General features: G+C 37.6%; 1 long non-coding RNA gene across 1 annotated transcript in view; it reads right to left on the reverse strand.

Moving 5' to 3' along the window:
• LOC120857010 overlaps positions 1-18,001 on the reverse strand; it is a 157,962-nt gene extending 139,961 nt beyond the window's left edge. The window contains exon 1 of the long non-coding RNA XR_005719548.1: positions 17,719-18,001. This is a non-coding gene — a long non-coding RNA (uncharacterized LOC120857010). The remainder of the gene's footprint in view (positions 1-17,718) is intronic.
• Positions 18,002-18,821: the final 820 nt, after the last annotated feature.

Consider the following 18,821-nt stretch of genomic DNA (forward strand, 5'->3'; position numbering starts at 1 on the left):
TGCATTAGTGCTTTTAGGGGAAGCATTGACTCAATAAAGCAAGTGGTACAAGGAATAGCATTTATTAAGCCTCAGTAGTGTTAGGCTCTTGTTGCTTTGTATCTATTATCCTACATAATATTCAAAACTCCCTTTGAGGGAGCTAACAATTATTATTTCAACTGTCCCCACTGTACAGAGGGATAAACTGAGGATCAGTGGGGTATAGAGGAAAGGTTAGGCATGCAAAGGTGTGCAGTTTACTGGAAAAGAGTAATGGAAATACAAAGGGCTCAAGGGTGGCTCAATGGTAGAGAAACTGCCTGCCAAGCAGGAGATGGGGGTTTGATCCCTGGGTTGGTATGATCCCCTGGAGAAGGAAATGGCAACACACTCTAGTATTCTTGCCTGTACAATTCTGTGGACACAGGAGCCTGGCAGGCTACAATCCATAGGGTCAGAAAGAGTGGGACATGACTGAGTAACTGAGCACAATAGAAATACTTGGGACCCCTTGATCATCCCACCATAATGCCTTCTCCTTGAAGGTGTATATAAGGTCTCTTTGGAGACCTCAGCTTAGTTTAAAGAGAGAAATGTAAATAAAGAGAAAGAACAGAGAATAAGTTTAAGAAAGCTGCAAGTGAAATTTGAAAGTTTGTGAGCTTCAGCTTAAGAAATAGACTTTTATAAGCAGTGGGGAATTATTGGAGATCTCCCAGAAGGAAAATTAATTTTGCAGGAAAGATCTTCACAAAGATTAATTTGACAGATGGGTGAGGGAGACTAAAGTCAGAAAAACCAATTAAAATAATATGTTAAATTCTTACATGTAGGGAAAGAGATAAGAGGAAATAAACAGTTTTAAATGGGTCAATATTTTAAATTGACAAAAATTTAATTTTATTTTGAAATTCTGGCTTATCATATAATGTAACTGGAGAAAATAAGCCTGGCTGAACGTCAGATCAGCTCTCAGTACCCCTACTTTTTAACAACAGTAGATTTAATTCTACAAAAACCATCCATATTCTTAAAAAATGATTTTAAGAATCATTTTTTGTAAGCAAAGATTTTTATTTGTTGACATTCACCATTTTTATGGTACAAAGGAACCAAAGGCATTATCTTTTAAAATATACAAGATAAACAATGGAACAGTCTGTTAATTAAAAATTTTATAAGGATATATATTTTTGGTAATAGTTAATATAGTTCTTCTTAATTCACCAGTGGCTTGGCAGTATCATCCTGACAAGGTCAGTGGCCCTAATTTAACTGGATGCAAGCATTTTATCACATATTGCACTTCTAAGAACGTTTACTGTGATTGCCCACAATTTATTCTTGACATCTGCAGGCTCTTTCAGAACTTCTTTTTGTGTTCAAGTGCAAATGAGTATCAACATCATAGATACTTCTATGTGTGATGGCAATTAATTTCATAATAGCGATTTAATTTATAAATATATAAATATACAAAAATATCAAAGGCTTTATATTTTATCTAGCCTGATATGTGAAAATGGTAAATATATCCCTGAGGAAAAAAAAGAATTACAGTATTCTACAGCATGAACTTTTCCTTATGCAATAAAACTTTCCTGTAACTATCTTTTCAACAAAAGAAAAAAGTACTTTTTAGTCTATAAATTGTGCACACTTCCCTTTCTCCTCTTAATTTGACCTTTAAGGAATAGATATGTAATATAATATTATATATAACAATATTTATTTCTTAAAAATCATATTTTCCTCACAGAGTCAGTAATAAGGAAACAGTATAGCATGTGTAGATGAGTTCATGAAATGACAGCAGAGCTCTAATAAGTATTAGCTTTTTAATTTTCCTTTTGTTCCATTTATATATAAATTCATTTTCAATCATTTTAATGAAGTCCAAGATAAAACAGTTTGAAGGACCAGAAAGATAAAATTGTACATGAGTGGAGCAGCTCACAGTCAATAAACACATATGGGACACTCTGTATGGCATTGCACTACATGTGCAGTGCCCAAAGAGAATGTGATGGCAGAGGTCTTCCCCAGGAAGTGATCACTCTTTTGAAACAGGAACATCAACTAGGAGTTAACCAGGTGAAGAGAGCAGTTAATGAGAACAGCATAGGAAATGGTCCTTAGATTAAAGGAAACAAGTCTCTTCAAGGCAAAGAAAGAGGGCCTACCTTTTTGGACATGTAGGAAGTCAAGCTGCAGTGTGAATAACAGACTTGAGGGACTTGTAGAAAAACTTTGAATTTTGGTCTTTATCCCCAAACAAATGGCAAATCAATAAATTATTTTCATTGGAGAGATAAGGTGACTCAATTTGCATGTCCAAAGTATCACTAAGACAACAGTGTGTTAGATACTTTTTCTTATATGAATTATTTAATCATCACAACATCTATGTGAAATGACCAATATTATGTTTGTTTCAGGGCTTCCCTGGTGGCTCAGTTGGTAAAGAATCCGCCTGCAATGTAGGAGACTGGGGTTCAGTCTCTGGGTTGGGAAGAATCCCTGGAGGATGGCATGGTAACCCACTTTGGAGTTCTTGCCTGGAGAATCTCCACAGACAGAGAAGCCTGGGGGAGCTACAGTCCACGGGGTTGCGAAGAGTCAGACACAGTTGAGTGACTTTCACAGTACAGTATGGTATGTTTGTTTCAAGTGTGAACTATGAAGTAGAGCATTAAAATTAACTTTCTTAAGGTCACCCACCAAAAAAGTAACAGAAACAAATTTAAACCCACATTTTCATCTAACTATAATTCAACTACGTATATCACTAAACCACAGAGGCCAGCAAAATAAAATTTTGACAGATATTTGATAAAGTAAAAATTTCAAGGCCAGGATGACAGAAGGCAAGAGAGTAATACGGGGGTAGCCAATAATTCCATGTCTTCTCGAATAGAAACCTCTCCCAAATACTCTCAAATATTCCTGTCACATAGCATAAAAGAGAAATGAAATTCTGAGGAAATAATTATTCAGTCCACCTTTGCTTCTGAAGCTCTGTTTTGCTGATCTGCTTGGAGTTGACTTTCACAAAATCTGCAACCAGTCTCAACAGGATATTTGGGATGAGGGAAGTAAGTGATCTTAAGCTCTGACAAAATAAAAAACCAAAGCTAAAGCCAAAACAAATGAACTATATTCAGCAAAATGAGTCTTTCTGACTGCCTCCTATTATCTTAGAGTTGTGTTTTCACTACCATTTTACTTATTTGGCTGAGTACAGAAGATACTCATTAACAGGCAACAGTGGCAGTTCCAAATACCTTTCTGTCCTGCAGAGAGAGGTCTTGAATATACACTGATAATTTGGTATGATAAAGTGAAACCCTCTAGGAGTCATTATGCAGATATTGCCCTCTGTCAATCAGAGAAAAAAGGGAAAGGAAGAGCTAATGCAATACAATACTGTTTGGAGCATAAGACAATTCAAATAACTTTTCTCAATGCTAATTCTGTTGGTAACCTGTAACTGAAAAGAAATAACGTCTATATTTTCTTCAAAAGTCCCCAACTGAGGGTCAAATGTTTTTTTCTGTTAAAACAAAAGGTAAGAAACTATAAAATAACTATATTTTGATTTGATAATTCTTGAATATAAAACAGTGATTTTCAAACACAGCAAACTTACCTGCCTCTGTTTTATACATTGGAGTCTTTTGTACTATTTTGCTTGATAAAATCTTTCCACGATTACAAAAATGTTTGAAAATCATTGATCTAGTGGTGGCTATGTTATTATTCAAAGTAGAAGTTCAAGTGGTTTCAAAAGAACACCAAAGAAGGTAAAACGTAAATGTTCTTATATATTTACTTTTGAAGAGTTTAAATACTTCCAATTCCACGTAATAGAAAAAAATTTCTCTTTGTGCAAATATGATTCATGAAATAAATAATGGTGGTAAATCAAAGTTCTAGATAAAGTGTTTTGTTGTTGTTCAGTGGCTATGTCATGTCTGACTCTTTGCAACCCTATGGACTGTAGCCCACCAGGCTCCTTTGTCCATGGGATTCTCCAGGCAAGAGTACTGGAGTGGGTTGCCATTTCCTTCTCCAGGGGATCTTCCCATCCCAGGTATCGAACCTATGTCTTTTGTACTGGGAGGCAGATTCTTTATCATTGAGCCACCTGGGAAGCCCTAGATAAAGCAGATCTGAATAAAAATAAAATATGTAAGGTTTTGAAACTTTAAAGGGAATTTCAGATGATAGTTTTGTCAATTGATATTTAAGCATCAGTTATCTGAGAGTTCCAAAGTATATCTATACTTAAAATTTAAATCACTCTATAGATCCTTGAGATTTTCATAAAAGAATAAAATTTTACTTCATAGCTAAAGCTTCAGTGTTTGAAAAAATAAGAAATTCTGTTTATCCAAACTAAAACTTAATTATTATTAATCTCAGTTTCAAGATGAATGTTATTTTATTCAAGTGCCCCATGGTAGGGTAATAGCTATGTTACGGAAATAGTAGGGCATAGCCAAAGTAATGTATTTTAGAAATTTATAAAATACATTTAAACTCAAAAAGTAAAAAATCAAAACATATTCACAAGTATTACTGTATCAAACATATCTGTAGGCTGGCTATGAAAAAAAGGGAGAAGAAATAAAGAAGAGACCTGAGAGAACTCACAGTTGATATCCACTGCTTCTATTAGATGCCAATCCACTTGAAGGCAGCTGTCTTATGGAAGGAATAGTCTTTTCAAATATAAATGCTAAGAATGCTACCCAAGCCATAAGCAATGATGTGGAAGGAGTCAGAGTTCCTAAAAGCATCCCTTAGCCTTGATTATAGTTACATGGCCTACTTTAGCCAATGGGATGTGAATGAACATAAAATGTGCTATGTGTGAACAGAAGCTTTCATTGAATTTGAGTGGGTCAGTTTGGCCTCTTGCTCCTGACCTCCACGAAGAGAACAACACATCCCTTCAGCCTGGATGCTGGAATGAGAAAACTGAGTGGACAGGGCCAAGCAGAGTTGCTGCTGCTCCACACTTTTGTTAAGTGAGAAATAAATATATGTAGTTGTAAGCCACTGAAATGTTTTGGGATTTTTAGTTACCACTGCAAATGGTTAGAAGAAAGGGTAAAATAATATTTTATTCAGTTAAGCTACAAATTGTGGTTACTTGCAGCTGAACACATTCCTAAATAATATATCCAAAATATGTACATAAATGAAAGATTATCATTTTTCTTAACATATGCACTCTCTGGGCAGCGATTTATACTGTGTCTGAACTAACAGAGCTTAGCATCAGTATATTACAAGTGTGGAAGGCTCAAGGAAAGAGACAGCTCAGGTAATAATCTGCAGATGTGTGTGGCCTTGCCCAGAGAACTTCACAGTATGGATACTTGGGTGGCTACAAGGCTACAAGAGGGCAGGAAGTGCTTCAGATGGGTTGCTTAAAATAATATATATCAGTAGTTAACAGCCTTCTGTTCATCTCAAACGACCCAATATAAAAGGACCAGGAGTAAATTGTTCTTCCCAAACATTAAAGCATAACAGAAAGAGGTGGAAGAAATTGGTATTCAGAAGGAATGGATACACATTCGTGTTTTCTTTTCCTGCCAGAGAATAATTAGAAGGAAATCAAGAGAGCAATATCAAGTGAGTCATTCTAATGTACCCAATTATCATTTATTTGAAAAATATTTTTGTTAAAAAGAGGTTTTAATTATTTTCCCTACAAAAGTATTCACTACATTTCCAGTAATTTTATATAGGGATGTTTATGTTTATAAATTGACATGCTGATTCATGCTTCCTCAATATGTCAGTTATTCAGGTTCCGTAATATTAGTGTCAATGTTCTAGTTATGCCTGAATAGATTAGCTCCTTATGTAGGATTCTTCAGACAATAAAATACATCTCTATGTGTCCAGTTATTCCTATCAGAAATTTTGGAATAATCCTCAGTTCCATACTTTTTCTCTCTAGCTCTCTCCTACTATCAATTTAACAAAGAATATAAGAGCTTCTACAAGGCATACTTCACTTTTCTATCCACCTCTCTCCATTTCCATGACTAAAATCCTAGCACAAGATACTTTAATCTCTTGCCCAATCTACTGTAAATATCTCCTAATTTATAAATCTCTACTTTCTCTCTGACTTTCTTGTAGTGAGTTTAAAAGCAGCACAAGAGATCACTTAAAAAATCAATAAGTTCAGATCACTCTTCTGTTTAAAAATGCTTAATGACTTCACACTGGATATAGAATAAAAATTCTAAATTCTTAACCAGGTCAATAAATTCTGAGATGATCTTGTTCATGCCTACCTCATATTATAGGGCTTCCCTGATAGCCCAGTTGGCAAGGAATCCACCTGCAATGCAGGAGACCCCAGTTCAATTACTGGATTAGGAAGATCCACTGGGGAAGGGATAGGCTACCCACTCCAGTATTCTTGGGCTTCCCTTGTGGCTCAGCTGGTAAAGAATCCCTGCGATGCAGGGGAGCTGGGTTTGATCTCTGGGTTGGGAAGATCCCCTGGAGAAGGGAAAGGCTACCTATTCCAGTATTCTGGCCTGGAGAATTCCATGGTCTGTATAGACCATAGCGTCCCAAACAGTTGGACAGGACTTTCACTTTTCACCTCTTATTATGCCAATCACACCCTGTTCCCTAACATTCAGCCACACTGCATACTGCCCTCCAAATTAAGACCTTCTTCAGCTGTAGAGTCTTTGCGTATACCATTTAACTTAGAATTCTCTTTCTCCCTCTTGCCTGGCTAACTCCTATCATCTTAGGCATCTTATTTCAATATCAGTTCATCAGAAATTCTCCTTCTCCTTCTCAGATCCCTATTATATTCACTCTCAGTACTTTGGTCTTTCTCTTCTTAGATCTTATCATAATTTGAAGTTGTATATTTCCAGAATGGTTATCTAACCCATATTATTGTCTAACCCATTTGGCTGTAAGTGCTATAAAGACAGGACTCACACTTGTAATCAGTCTTGCCAAGCACCGGGCATGGTGTGGAGTAACAGCACAATAGATATTTAGAATAGATGAATGAACAGATGCATGAACTTGGGTAAAATGTACTAAATTATGAAAATATTGCAGATCCAAGTAGACATGGTAGAGTTTTTTCAATTACAAGTATTCTCCCAACAAGCTATAGAATGAACACATATATATCTTTCTGGTTTCTTTAATTTGTTATGAATCAGGGGAGCTGCTGCTGTGTTGTACAAGAATATCGGAGTTCTTAGACTTTAGGTGTATCAAAATATGTAAGTACATAAAATTACAAACTGAGAAAGTCAAAGTGCTTTAAGCATATAAAAATGTCTCAAGTAGATTTATTTTGTATCTTTTAAATATAGTTTTTAATTACTATAATTTTAATCAATCATAAAATAGAGTACATTATTATATTAAAATGTAAACTAGAGGCATGTCCATATAACAGCCCTGCAATTTTGATACCATAAAATGGACATCAGGATTCTTTCGATAGAATTTCATTCAATGAGTTTGAAAGGAAGGAAAGGCTAGGTTAAATTTAGTAACAAACAACTCCCCTAAATCTTAACAGAACACATTCACTCTTGCCCATGCTACATATTAAAAGGGATGACTTGACTTAGTACAGTTGTTCAGAGACCAGGCTGATGGAGGCCTCATCATGACACATGTGTCTAAAATTACTATTAGAGGAGAAGAGCAAATAGTGCACTAGGTCATAAATACTTCTACTCCAAAAAGGTACTCCTCAATTTTAGCTCCTGTGGCATTGGCCTAAGTAAGTCACATGAGAGCCTAACTGCAAAGAGGGACTGGAAAATTAAATCCTATGATAGTCTCAAAAAGGAAAGAGAAGAAGAAACTCAGAGGAACCACACTACAGGCTGCTAGAGTCTGAGACATTCAGAGGCATAAGTGAAACCATTCATTCACATAACATGCATTTTTTCTGCACTCTGCTGTGAACTAATTTGCTGGGAATAAAAAATCAAGTGTGCTAGTTCTGGAGAAAGCCACTTGAACAATTACTTAAGGAAGCTACGAATGGTGCATATTCACATTTTGAAGAATCCCTGAAAGACCAGTTTAGAGTGATCTTGGGTGATCTCACAAATCATGTAAGTTAAAGGTTAAAGGTTTGATCTTTTTCTTTTTAAAAAGATTACCAAAGAACTCTAAAGCTTCATTATTGTTGTCTATATATTTTCATTTAACTAGGCCCTCTAAAAAAGAAGGTACCAACATAACAGTAATCTTTACTCAGCTTAAGGATAAATTTCTCACTTGTCTCAGACCTAGAAGAGTATAAAACCTTTTAAGTGGCATCATAGAGTTTTTGTTGTCTTCCTTTTCAGTGTGAATACTGGAAACTATTATATTACTTTTATACTGTGAGCCCACTAGACTATAATTCTTGACTCATTAAAATGTTCTACTTTTTATACCAAAATATACCATTTTACCTATTATTAAACAACATTAAAAACATTAAGTGACATTTAAGACAAGAATATATTCATTCATATTCCTAGAATCCAAATTCAACTTTCTTTTTCGGCCTTCCTATTTATTTTCATACATTATCATACAAAGAAATTCTACCTGAAAAAAGAGTAAGAATATATTCCATTCTAAAAATCATGGATAAATTTACACGTGCAAAGAAGACATGTACCCTTAAGGTCTGGGGCTGTCTTAGTCACATGCAGAGCCAAAAGGGGTGACAAGCACATCCTCAAGACTGACTGCAAAGGGACTGACATTATTCCACTCGCAGTCGACATCACACCATGTATTCACAGCTGAGTTTATACGAACGAATAAATCGTAGAGAAGACATATGGGATTCCCAGGTGGCTCCCTGGTAAAGAGTCCACTTGTCAATGCAGGGGATGCAGGAGTCATGGGTTTGATCCCTGGGTCAGGAAGATCTCCTGGAGAAGGAAATTGCAACCTACTCCAATATTGTTGCCTGAATAATTCCATGGACAGAGGAGCCTGGTGGGCTACAGTCTATGGGGTCACAAAGAGTCGGACATGCCTGAGTGACTGAGCACCCTGGGCTTGGCTCAGGGAGTGTATTTAGAATGGGATGCATACAGAGTGTACTGAGGACTGAGTTCGATATATAGACAATTGTATTTCAAAAAAACAAACATTAAACACTTTATACAAACAGTGCTCTTTTTATTCACTAGCACATTTGAGACTTTAAGACAAATGCATTCCCAATCACACTGTTCCTAGTTTTTCCAATATATTTTTGTAAATGAGCATACACCCATCTGTTAATTAATATATTTATTAACTCTTAATAACTATTTAGTAACTATATTAATAAGCATTAATAAAGCTTATTTTTCTTCATAATTTTTATATAGAAAATAAATATGTGTTGCAGTTCTAGTAGTTTCTTTCTACACCAAAGTACAAAAGTACATCACCTTTGCACCTCTTCCCTTGTTCATTTCCCACTTTGGCTTACTATGTTTATTTCAGTAGCTTTCATTTTGTCTACAGAAAGCAAACCTTAGTTTTATCAAGATAGAAAAAGCAAGCAAGTAAGAAAACAAGCAAGCTAGCAAGCAAAGAAGCAAACACAGAACACCCTCACTCCTTCTAGTACCTGTCTAAATAGCTTCTCTTTAAATAGCATTGGATACTTTGTAAGATAAAACATGTATTAACATGAAGGTAGTTCAAACCCTGGATGGATAAAGGTTGACATCTTGTCTTATCTTTAACACCCAGTCTTAGGACATTCAGATTTTGTCATGTAAAATGTTGTGTGGGATTATATTCACAGATACAGAAATATGTTCCATTCTATCACACCCACGAGTCCCAGAACAGTACACTGAAAGCTGGCATGAATAAGATCCATTCCACAAATGAAAAGCATAGCTAATCTACTGATAGGTAATGAACTACTTTAGTCACTAACTTTTTCTTCAGTTTTAAATATTATTGCTATACTAAGAAATTTCATTTTTCTTTTAAAAATAGTTATTAGATGTGGTTATTAGGTACATCTTGCTCAATAAATGTTTGTTTGTAGATATTTCTATATGCCTTTATATAAGCCAAATACATATTTTAAGTGAAAGTGTTAGTCGCTCAGTCATGCCCAACTCTGCAATCCCATGGATTGCAGCCCACAAGGGTCCTCTGTCCACGGGATTTTCCAGGCAAGGATACTGGAGTGGTTTGCAATTTCGTTCTCCAAGGGATCTTCCCCACCCAGGGATCGAACCTGGGTCTCCTGCACTGCAGGCAGATTCTTTATCGACTGGGCTACCAGGAAAGGCTGTACATCATAATTTCAAAAATATTTTATAGTTGTTGTTAATATGCTTTGTAGTAGGTTCAAAAACATCTTGCCTTAAGTTTCCCAATAACTGAAGATTCTAGATAAAATGGATTCAGAATTTTAGCATTAGAGAAAGCATTAAACAAGAACATTTGTTTCAAATTTGTCTCATGAAAGAACAGAGAATTCCTTTCTTTAAAGTCATAACAGTCATAACATAACAGATAAACAGATATTTAGCAGCAAGAGGGAACTTATTATCTCAAAGGGCCCTTCAAAATATAACTTTGTAATGCAAAAAAATTAATAGAAATGAATATGCTTTTAAATGTTCCAGCTGTATCATATTTTGCTTTCCTGATCAAAAATCTTTCCTAATCAATATTCAAGGCAATGTTTTACAGAAATGCCTAACCTTACTTTAAGGAATTCTTGATTTTTGGTAAGAAAAATCATTGATTAATGTTTTAATGTAATTAGCAAATTTAGAAGGAAATTAATTCATTCAAAAGGAATTGACCTTTTTCCATCATCTGATATTTAGTTGGCATTATTCTAAATAGATCAGTAATTTTAAAGAACATTTTTAACTTTCATTAAAAAGAATATACTTTCAAAACTTTAATATTAGTGAAATTAATTCCATATTTCTTAAATAATGGTAGATTTTAAAAATAGAATATTTCATAGATGTTAAATGTATAGAATTAAACTGCCTAGACAGTCAAATCAAAATGGAAAAATAAGGCAATTGTCCAAAACACTTAGGCCAAATAAAACCTCAGGCCAAGATAAAATGAGAAAGAAGTGTATTTTGGGTGGGTCATCTTGTTGGCTGACTTCATTAACCTAATTTATCAGATTAAGGTTCTTTTCCCTATTTTCCTTTGCTAAGGTGTAAAAACTTAAGTGGTCCAAGGGTATGGTTTTAGTGGCAGAAGTTGGGAGTGAAGAGCTCTGGCTCTGTTTGTTTCTCTCACCAACATATGTGTAACCTTGTACAAGAAAGCAAACTTATCTGTACTTAGTTTCCTCTTTTGTAAAATAAGACCCTCTAAAGTCTTTTCCATCTCTGAAAAGTTATGAATTCATGAAATAGTAAGATGACAGCTATGTGAGAGTACGTATTATAAAATAGAGCAATTACAGCTATATGTGTATGTGTGGTATGCTCGTTGTTCAACAATATAATATTACCCTAAGGACACTGCTAATATTTAACAATCACGGAAGTTGAAATAGGTATTTGATTTAATTACAATAGCTTTTATAATTGTCTTAAGAAATTAATTACACTTGAAGTAGGGAAGAACATTTTTTCACGCCTTGAGTTACATTGACTCAGAATAACACCAGAGTAAATATTCAATGTGTTGTCAGTGCTAACACTGTGAGGTTTGAGATACATCTCCATCCTTCATAACTCTGTAGGTTGCCTACTCATAGTAAGAACTGCAATGGTGAATGTACTGGATGCAGAACACTTAATTAGTTAATATTTAAGAAGTCTATTATTTACACTGTTAAATTATTTTAGCTACACCATTTGCATTACATTAATTCTTCAAATTCAGCTGACACATTTTAGCTTTGTGTCCATTACTCACCTTTTTAGTGCAACAAATACCCTCATAACATTTAGGCACTATTTCAATAAGGTTCATTCCCTGCCTTTCCTTCCATTAGCAAATAATTTCATAATGCAGACAGCCATCTATAAAATATTTTTCCACTACACAAATATATCTTTATATCTTTCAATATCATAATAGCATAAAAGCTTATTTTTTCTTCTTGGGGAATTAAGTCAAATAGCTTTCTTAGACTGTTTTTCATATCTTTTTCTCTGTTAGCTCTGTATTCCACAGTACCACTTTCTTTTCTTTCTCCCTGTGAAAATCTCACAATGATTGTACTTACACTATCAGTATTTTTCTTTTCAGGTCACCTACCTTATCTGTATTGTATAATTGAAACCTATAGCTTCTCATTTCTTCTCATACTGTCTTACTTCTTGAAGAGCACAAAATTTAATTCTCTCTCTCTGAACAAACACACACACACACACACACACACACACACGTATCCTGAAATTCCCATGTTCTTAACAAATTTGTTCTTCTATCACCTTGGCCCCGGTATCACTATTACCTAAGGTTAAAGATGTTCTCAAAGTACTGAACTTCATATGCAGCAAAAATACACTGATGTAACTGAAGAAACTGCCTCGCTAAGAAAGAAGAAAGTGAAGTCTTTAAACAATGTTAAGTATCTATTCTAGTATTAAAATATTTAAACAGATCATGCCAATGCTAATATAAATTTTAATACTTCATCTCTGATAAATACTATTGCTTCCATGTTTATTAAAGTAAAATAATATTATTGTATAGAGATTTTTAAGTAATTTATCAAGCAGTAAACCATATAATGAAAGGGAGTATATGTAGGAAATCTTGGGGTTATTAAACTTATTTAATAATTTTTCATGTGTCATTGAATGACAAATGATAATTTTTCTGTTATGGTTAATAATTTAAATAGCATACATGATACCTCTCTAGGGGTTTATATATCAAATACATCATCACTGTTTCAAAGTAGATATGACAGCTATTGACCCAAAATTGCTTTATTGAAAACTTCCTTAATGTGCTTTTATATGACAGGTTCTAATAGTTTATTAAATGTTTCTGTCATGAGTTAATTATGCCAGGAAGACAAGCAGCAGTATTTCCTATACCAATATTAAAAGATGACCACAAAAGTAATGTGGTGCCTTATTGCCAAATATGTTGATAACTTTGAAAAGCTGTTTCAAAATATTGTTTTCTTTATTCATTAGGAAATAATTCAATGACCTACAGATTTCAGTTATTTAACAAGCACCAATTTTTGCCTATGAGGGAGAAGACATGGTATGGAGGAAAAGGTACAGGAGACAAATCTGAATTTAAATCTTCATCACTTTCTATTTAATAGATTTGTGACATGAACTTATCACTGTCTTTGAATCTAAACATTCTAATTTTTCAAAGATAATATTGCTTCTTTAAAGATTATCTGGAAATAAGCACCTGACTTAGGAACTGGTAACTGTTACTGTAATTATGCAGTATGTTAAGAGAAGCCAGACGATCAGGGTTGGCTCTTGGGCACAAAAGCTTGTGAATTTTAAGCATATCAATTAATTCCAAAATAGGAAATAAATATATTTCCTATTTAAATAGCATACCTTAAAAGCATATTCCATCACTACATATAACCACGTATACACACACACACTACTATGGAAAACCTGACTTGTACCAAAAAGTTTATGTTGCACTCCTCTAAAAGGTACCATCTGTCTTATTATTTGCTATGTATTAGAATTATAAATTAGGAATTATTACTACTTCTATTTTCAGCATTAAAGGAGACTTGTTTGTATTATCAAATCACATGTTAATTTTGGAAGTATAATACTTTTGATTTTCTTAATTTTCTTTCACTATCTCAGGATAATTCATTAGCGTATTTTCTATAAAAACATGAATATTTCTAATGATTAAAGCCTGATTCACAAAACATGGCTAAAAACTTTGTAAAGGGAAAATATTACTGATTTATGGCCATCATTTTCCAAATATTGCTGACTTATGGTACCACTTTTAAATCTGAGTTTTCATTGACAATTCACGAATCAATATTTTAAACATATGTACAAAACCTATCATCTAGGAATCTCTTTTTTGATTTTGTTGTCCCTCAGAGTATAATTTAATAGCAACACTATATGGTCAAACTGCTGCTTGATATTAAAATTCCCTAATCCTGAGGCATTAAAAACCCTCTATTGAATACTGATGTAGTAAAGAGCTTCAAAGAGAAAAATGTCAAGGTTCTAGGAAGATCCCAGAATCATCTTCAGTATGTTCTTCCTTGGAGATATGAATCACTTACTGGTCAGTTGGCTTGGTACAAACTGAAGGTCTGTTTTTTGTCATAGATATGAATTAATGTTTCCCCCAAAGTCATCTTGCAAATTCACGTGACTGACTAGACCCAGTCAAAAAGAAATGTGAATGATACTCTACAAAGCAGCCATTGTTACTGGAGAGACCCAAACAAGTAATGTCTTTTTGTCTTTTATTAATTATTATACTCAACAAATAGCACATGTTCTCTAAATGAGAAATTTTCAAACAAATATGAAATAATTCATGTAAAGGAAAAAAAGGGAACAAGGATCCAGAAATAACTCAGGTGGTAATTTAGTAGTAGTTGATTACTCTTTTTGTACTCTGTTAATTTGGGTATAAAATGAAATGATAATGTCATCGAATGAGGGATCCACTCATATTGAAGCAAAAGTCATCAAAAGATAAAATTATAGTAAAAATAGGTGTAAATTTGATACATCAACATATCTTCAAATTTCAAGTGTTTTAAAAAGGTGAATATTTTAAGTCATTTAAAAAAACTAGGTTTTTATATCAAGTATTACCACTACAAACTGCAAATGAGAGAGATCTAAGAAATGCTCTGAGAATTAACACTATGTGGATAATACTGTCATTTAATGACTTTATAAGTGCTAAAAATTCAGTGATATTAATTTCCATCTTTGCAATTTTTAAAAAATAAAAAACACACCAAAATACAAACACACAAAACACTTCAAGCTATGTTTTGAATTTTATAAGCAGAAGAATTTAAAGCTTACAAACAAAAGTGAAATGGGATTTTAGTTAAGGAAATTTTAATGCCAGCCTAAAGCAGCCCTAAAATTCAGAATAAAACATGGCTACTGTAACAGAAACAGGTTTATTTCTTTAGGAAGTGGTTTCTAATTCTGAAGCTGCAAATGTGCAGGCACACGTGATGGGGAATGTAAGGGTTGCCATGGTAAGTACACATCTCTTCTTGGACAGTCAAGTATTTTTAAAAATGCATAAAGAACTTTCACTTCATCATATGTCATAGAAATTGACTCTGCTTTCCTTACCAACATATTAGTATGATGCAATGCAACACAGTACAGAAATAACCCAGATTTTAAAAAACTTCGACCCAGTAAGATCGCTTATAAAACATGGAGTGAAAAATGAAATAAGAAATCTCCAAGTCGGAGAACTAATTGTGGGTCTAGAACAAATTCTAATTCCATTAAATTAATAAATATTCACACCTCAGGACATTCCACAGGCCTGATACACTTCCTGGGCGTCCAAATGCAAACATCACTAAACATCACTCTCGACATACTTTGGTCATATGCCTTATTTTTAAGGAAAAATAAAATCATTCATACATTCCTACTTTCTCAACGGTTTCCAAGAAGCAGGGAATAGACTCTGCTCTACTGTCTTTTGCACAAAGTCCCCTGGAGGTTCTCTTAAGAGTCTGTGAAGTCAGCTTAAGACGCCTGGATGGAGGCGTGACACTTGGACTGGGGAGGTGGCAGAATCTGTTGAGAAACGCAGCAGGTTCTGAGGCGCTAGAGAACCCACGTGTACAGGGGCTGGGGAACTTTTCCGCCACGTCTCCCGGAAGGAAGGTCTCACTTTTAAATAGGGGGCTAGCGGCAGCAAGGAGCTGGGTGGGTGAAAGGTGGGCAGTAAAATAGGAGAGGTGGTGGCGAAGCAGAAGGTTCAATCCCTTCGCAGGTGTCTTCTTGTGCTTCCCCACATTCTAGGCTCTCCCTCATCAACTTTATTATTTTTCCGTTTTACAGGAGGGTTTAAGCAACAGGGATGCTGAGCATCTCATAGGCTTAGCCAGGAACAAAGAAAACCGAGTTCCTAATACTGTATCTCTCCCGTTGGAGATCACGTGTCCTGCTTTCGCTGGAATGCACTCTTCTCGCCCACGCTATAAAATCTCTATGGTGCCCAGAGATTTTACCCACGTTAAAATATTCTCACTTATGAATTGCTTTTTATCTACCAAGAGAACCACATTTCAACGTACACAGGTACACATTTACGTGGTGACCCAGTTACCACTGCAGGTGAATTCGGTGTGTTGAAAGTATATTAGGAAAGTAATGGAAAAGAGCAGGTGGAAGATCAGGTCTCACTGAGCGCACCCTCCCCTCCCCCGTTTTCTAATTTCTTTTGAAGAAGTTCGAAAGGAACGTGGGAGTCGTGGGAGTCGCAGATGGTTCCTTTTTGAAGCCGATTCCTGGGAGTTGTGAAAGTGACCCCTTCCCTTCCTGCCTGGCGCTGCGCCCTCTCGCCCAGCCCTCTCGCTTTGTGACTTGATGGGGGAGGAGACAGTAAGGGAGAGGGCGGAGGCGGGTCCTTTATGCAGCCCTTATGGCCGAGAAGTAGTATAATAAGGCAATTTTGCAGCTATCTCCGTTATCATGAAGTCATACTATTTTAAAAGACATTCTGTAAAAGTCCCATCCCCTATTCCCATTCTTGATTCTGCAAACTGTAAAGTCAGGAGAACCTTTGGCACCCAATTTAATTGTCCGTGAGCTAAGGTGCTATTATTACCCTGATGCTAATGTGCGTTCCTCCCTCTTTCCTCGTAGGACCCAAAACTAGTCCTGCATCCTTAATGACTGAAAGAAGGATGCAAGATGCTGAAGGGGGCCCAGCACTGGGATTGGGAATAGTGCTGCTTCACCAGCTTCTCCGAGCAACACAAAGGAGATGTGTGGGCTGGAGTTGTTGAGCTTAGGGGAAGGAGACATCGCTTTCCCTGACTCCCGGGAAGAAGGGCTTCGCTCCATCGCTCCCCCACTTCTTTTGGTCCTCCAGTCTTTTATACTCTTGCTTCCCCTTCATCCCCTCCCCAAAACCCCACCCTATCCCTTCAGTTCACAATGGCATAAAGGTCTTCTAGTTATATTTTTCAAACAAATAGGCATCACACAGTAATACTACAGCTTTTAAGATAAAGGGACAAACGTGACCTGCCACAAGTGTGTGTGTGTGAGAGAGAGAGAGAGAGAGAGAGAGACAGAGAACCAATATCAAAGGAGCGCTTCATCCTTCAGACACCTCCGGAAAAAGCTGACTGGAGATATTCAAGATAATAAAGAACAGTGATCAACTTCAACCTCAATCGTCGGTCTCAGCACCAGCACCCAAAATCGCTCTTTGCCTTCCTTTTCGCAATATGTAACCCTTTAAGCTCACCCGCCAGCTCAGGCCACTCGGCACTCCCCAGCACCCGCAACAGCAAGCACGCGATTCTAAATGCCCCGCAATCTACCACATCCTCGCCACCTCCGCGGGCCAGCGAGCGAGCAGCTCCCAGGGAGCGCTGAAGGCTCGGGTTCTCCTAATCCCCACCCCCGTTCCGTCGGCCACCTGGGTCCCTCACCTAGGGCGCTCACTGTCGCTGCGGCCACAAGCGGCGAGGCCCCCGCGACCCCCTTGGCCCCGGAGCAATATTATCCTACTCACATCGCCGGCGGGAGAAACTGCCCATGAGGTTCCGGAGAAAGTGAATCGTGCAGCTGCCGAGGGTTATTCCTTAAAGTGTCCGGGGTCCGCAGTAGAGTGGGCACGAGGGACCTCGGAGGAGAGGAGGGGTGAAGGAGGAGAAGAGAAGGAGAAAGAGGGGATTCCAGACAGCTGCCACGTTAGACCATGATGCTGGTGCCCTTCAGGTGGACAGCTGGAGAGGTTTCCGCGGGAAGCGGCCGAGGGGAAGCCCGAAGCGCTGGCGGGGGAGGCAGGAGCGCATCCACTCCCCAGCTTCCGCCTGCCTTGCGCGCCGCGCAAGCGACCGCAGCAGCAGAGGCGGCCGCGGCGGTGGCGGAGGCGCAGCTCCCTCCCCACCCCAGAAGGCTCCACAGACAATAAATCCTGGGAGGAGAAGAGACGAGCCGAAAAGGCGAATCTTGCACCCAACTCCGTAAAACCCCGTACCCGCTGCCGCGCCTCTCCTGGGCGAGGATCCCCGGGGACCCAGGAAGCAGCGGGCGGTTCGGAGGGTTCGTGCGCTCCCGAGGCTGCAGGCGACGGTGGAGTGGGCGAGTGCAGGTCCCTCCGCTGAGAACTCGCTGCGCAGGGGCTGACTGTTCGTGGCTTCAAGCCCGGGGTTCTCCCGGAGTGGGGTCCTCCTCGGTGCAGTGGCTTGGTGCACAGGTGCCTGGATTGGCAGGCGAGGAGGCGCTGCTCCTGGCTCTTGGCTGTGTCTCCCTGGCTCTCCCCGCCCCCTCTCTTATTTTTCCCACCCCTTTTCCGACGACACCAGCTGCAGCAGCCTCAAAGTGCTAAAACCTGTCAAGGAGATTTTCCAGCAATAGGGAAGGGGGTGACCACTTTCACAGCCCTCGGCTCCTTTTCGGGATCCTCGCCTGCCCCTCTGACCTCTACTCGGGCTCCCCCAAATTGTGAGAAGCAAATTCCCAGTCCCGTGGAGTACTGAAATGGTTGCCTTCTCCCAGCTTTGGCTGTTTTTTGTAAAGAACGGGACGACTGGCCAAGCTCTCCGGGTTCTTTCAATCGCCCGCTGGGCTCCAAGCAGGTGCTCGAGGCACGGCGCCGCCGGGCAGCGCGCG

The sequence above is a fragment of the Oryx dammah genome, unplaced genomic scaffold (assembly GCF_014754425.2).
Source record: "Oryx dammah isolate SB20612 unplaced genomic scaffold, SCBI_Odam_1.1 HiC_scaffold_28, whole genome shotgun sequence".
NCBI lineage: Eukaryota > Metazoa > Chordata > Mammalia > Artiodactyla > Bovidae > Oryx > Oryx dammah.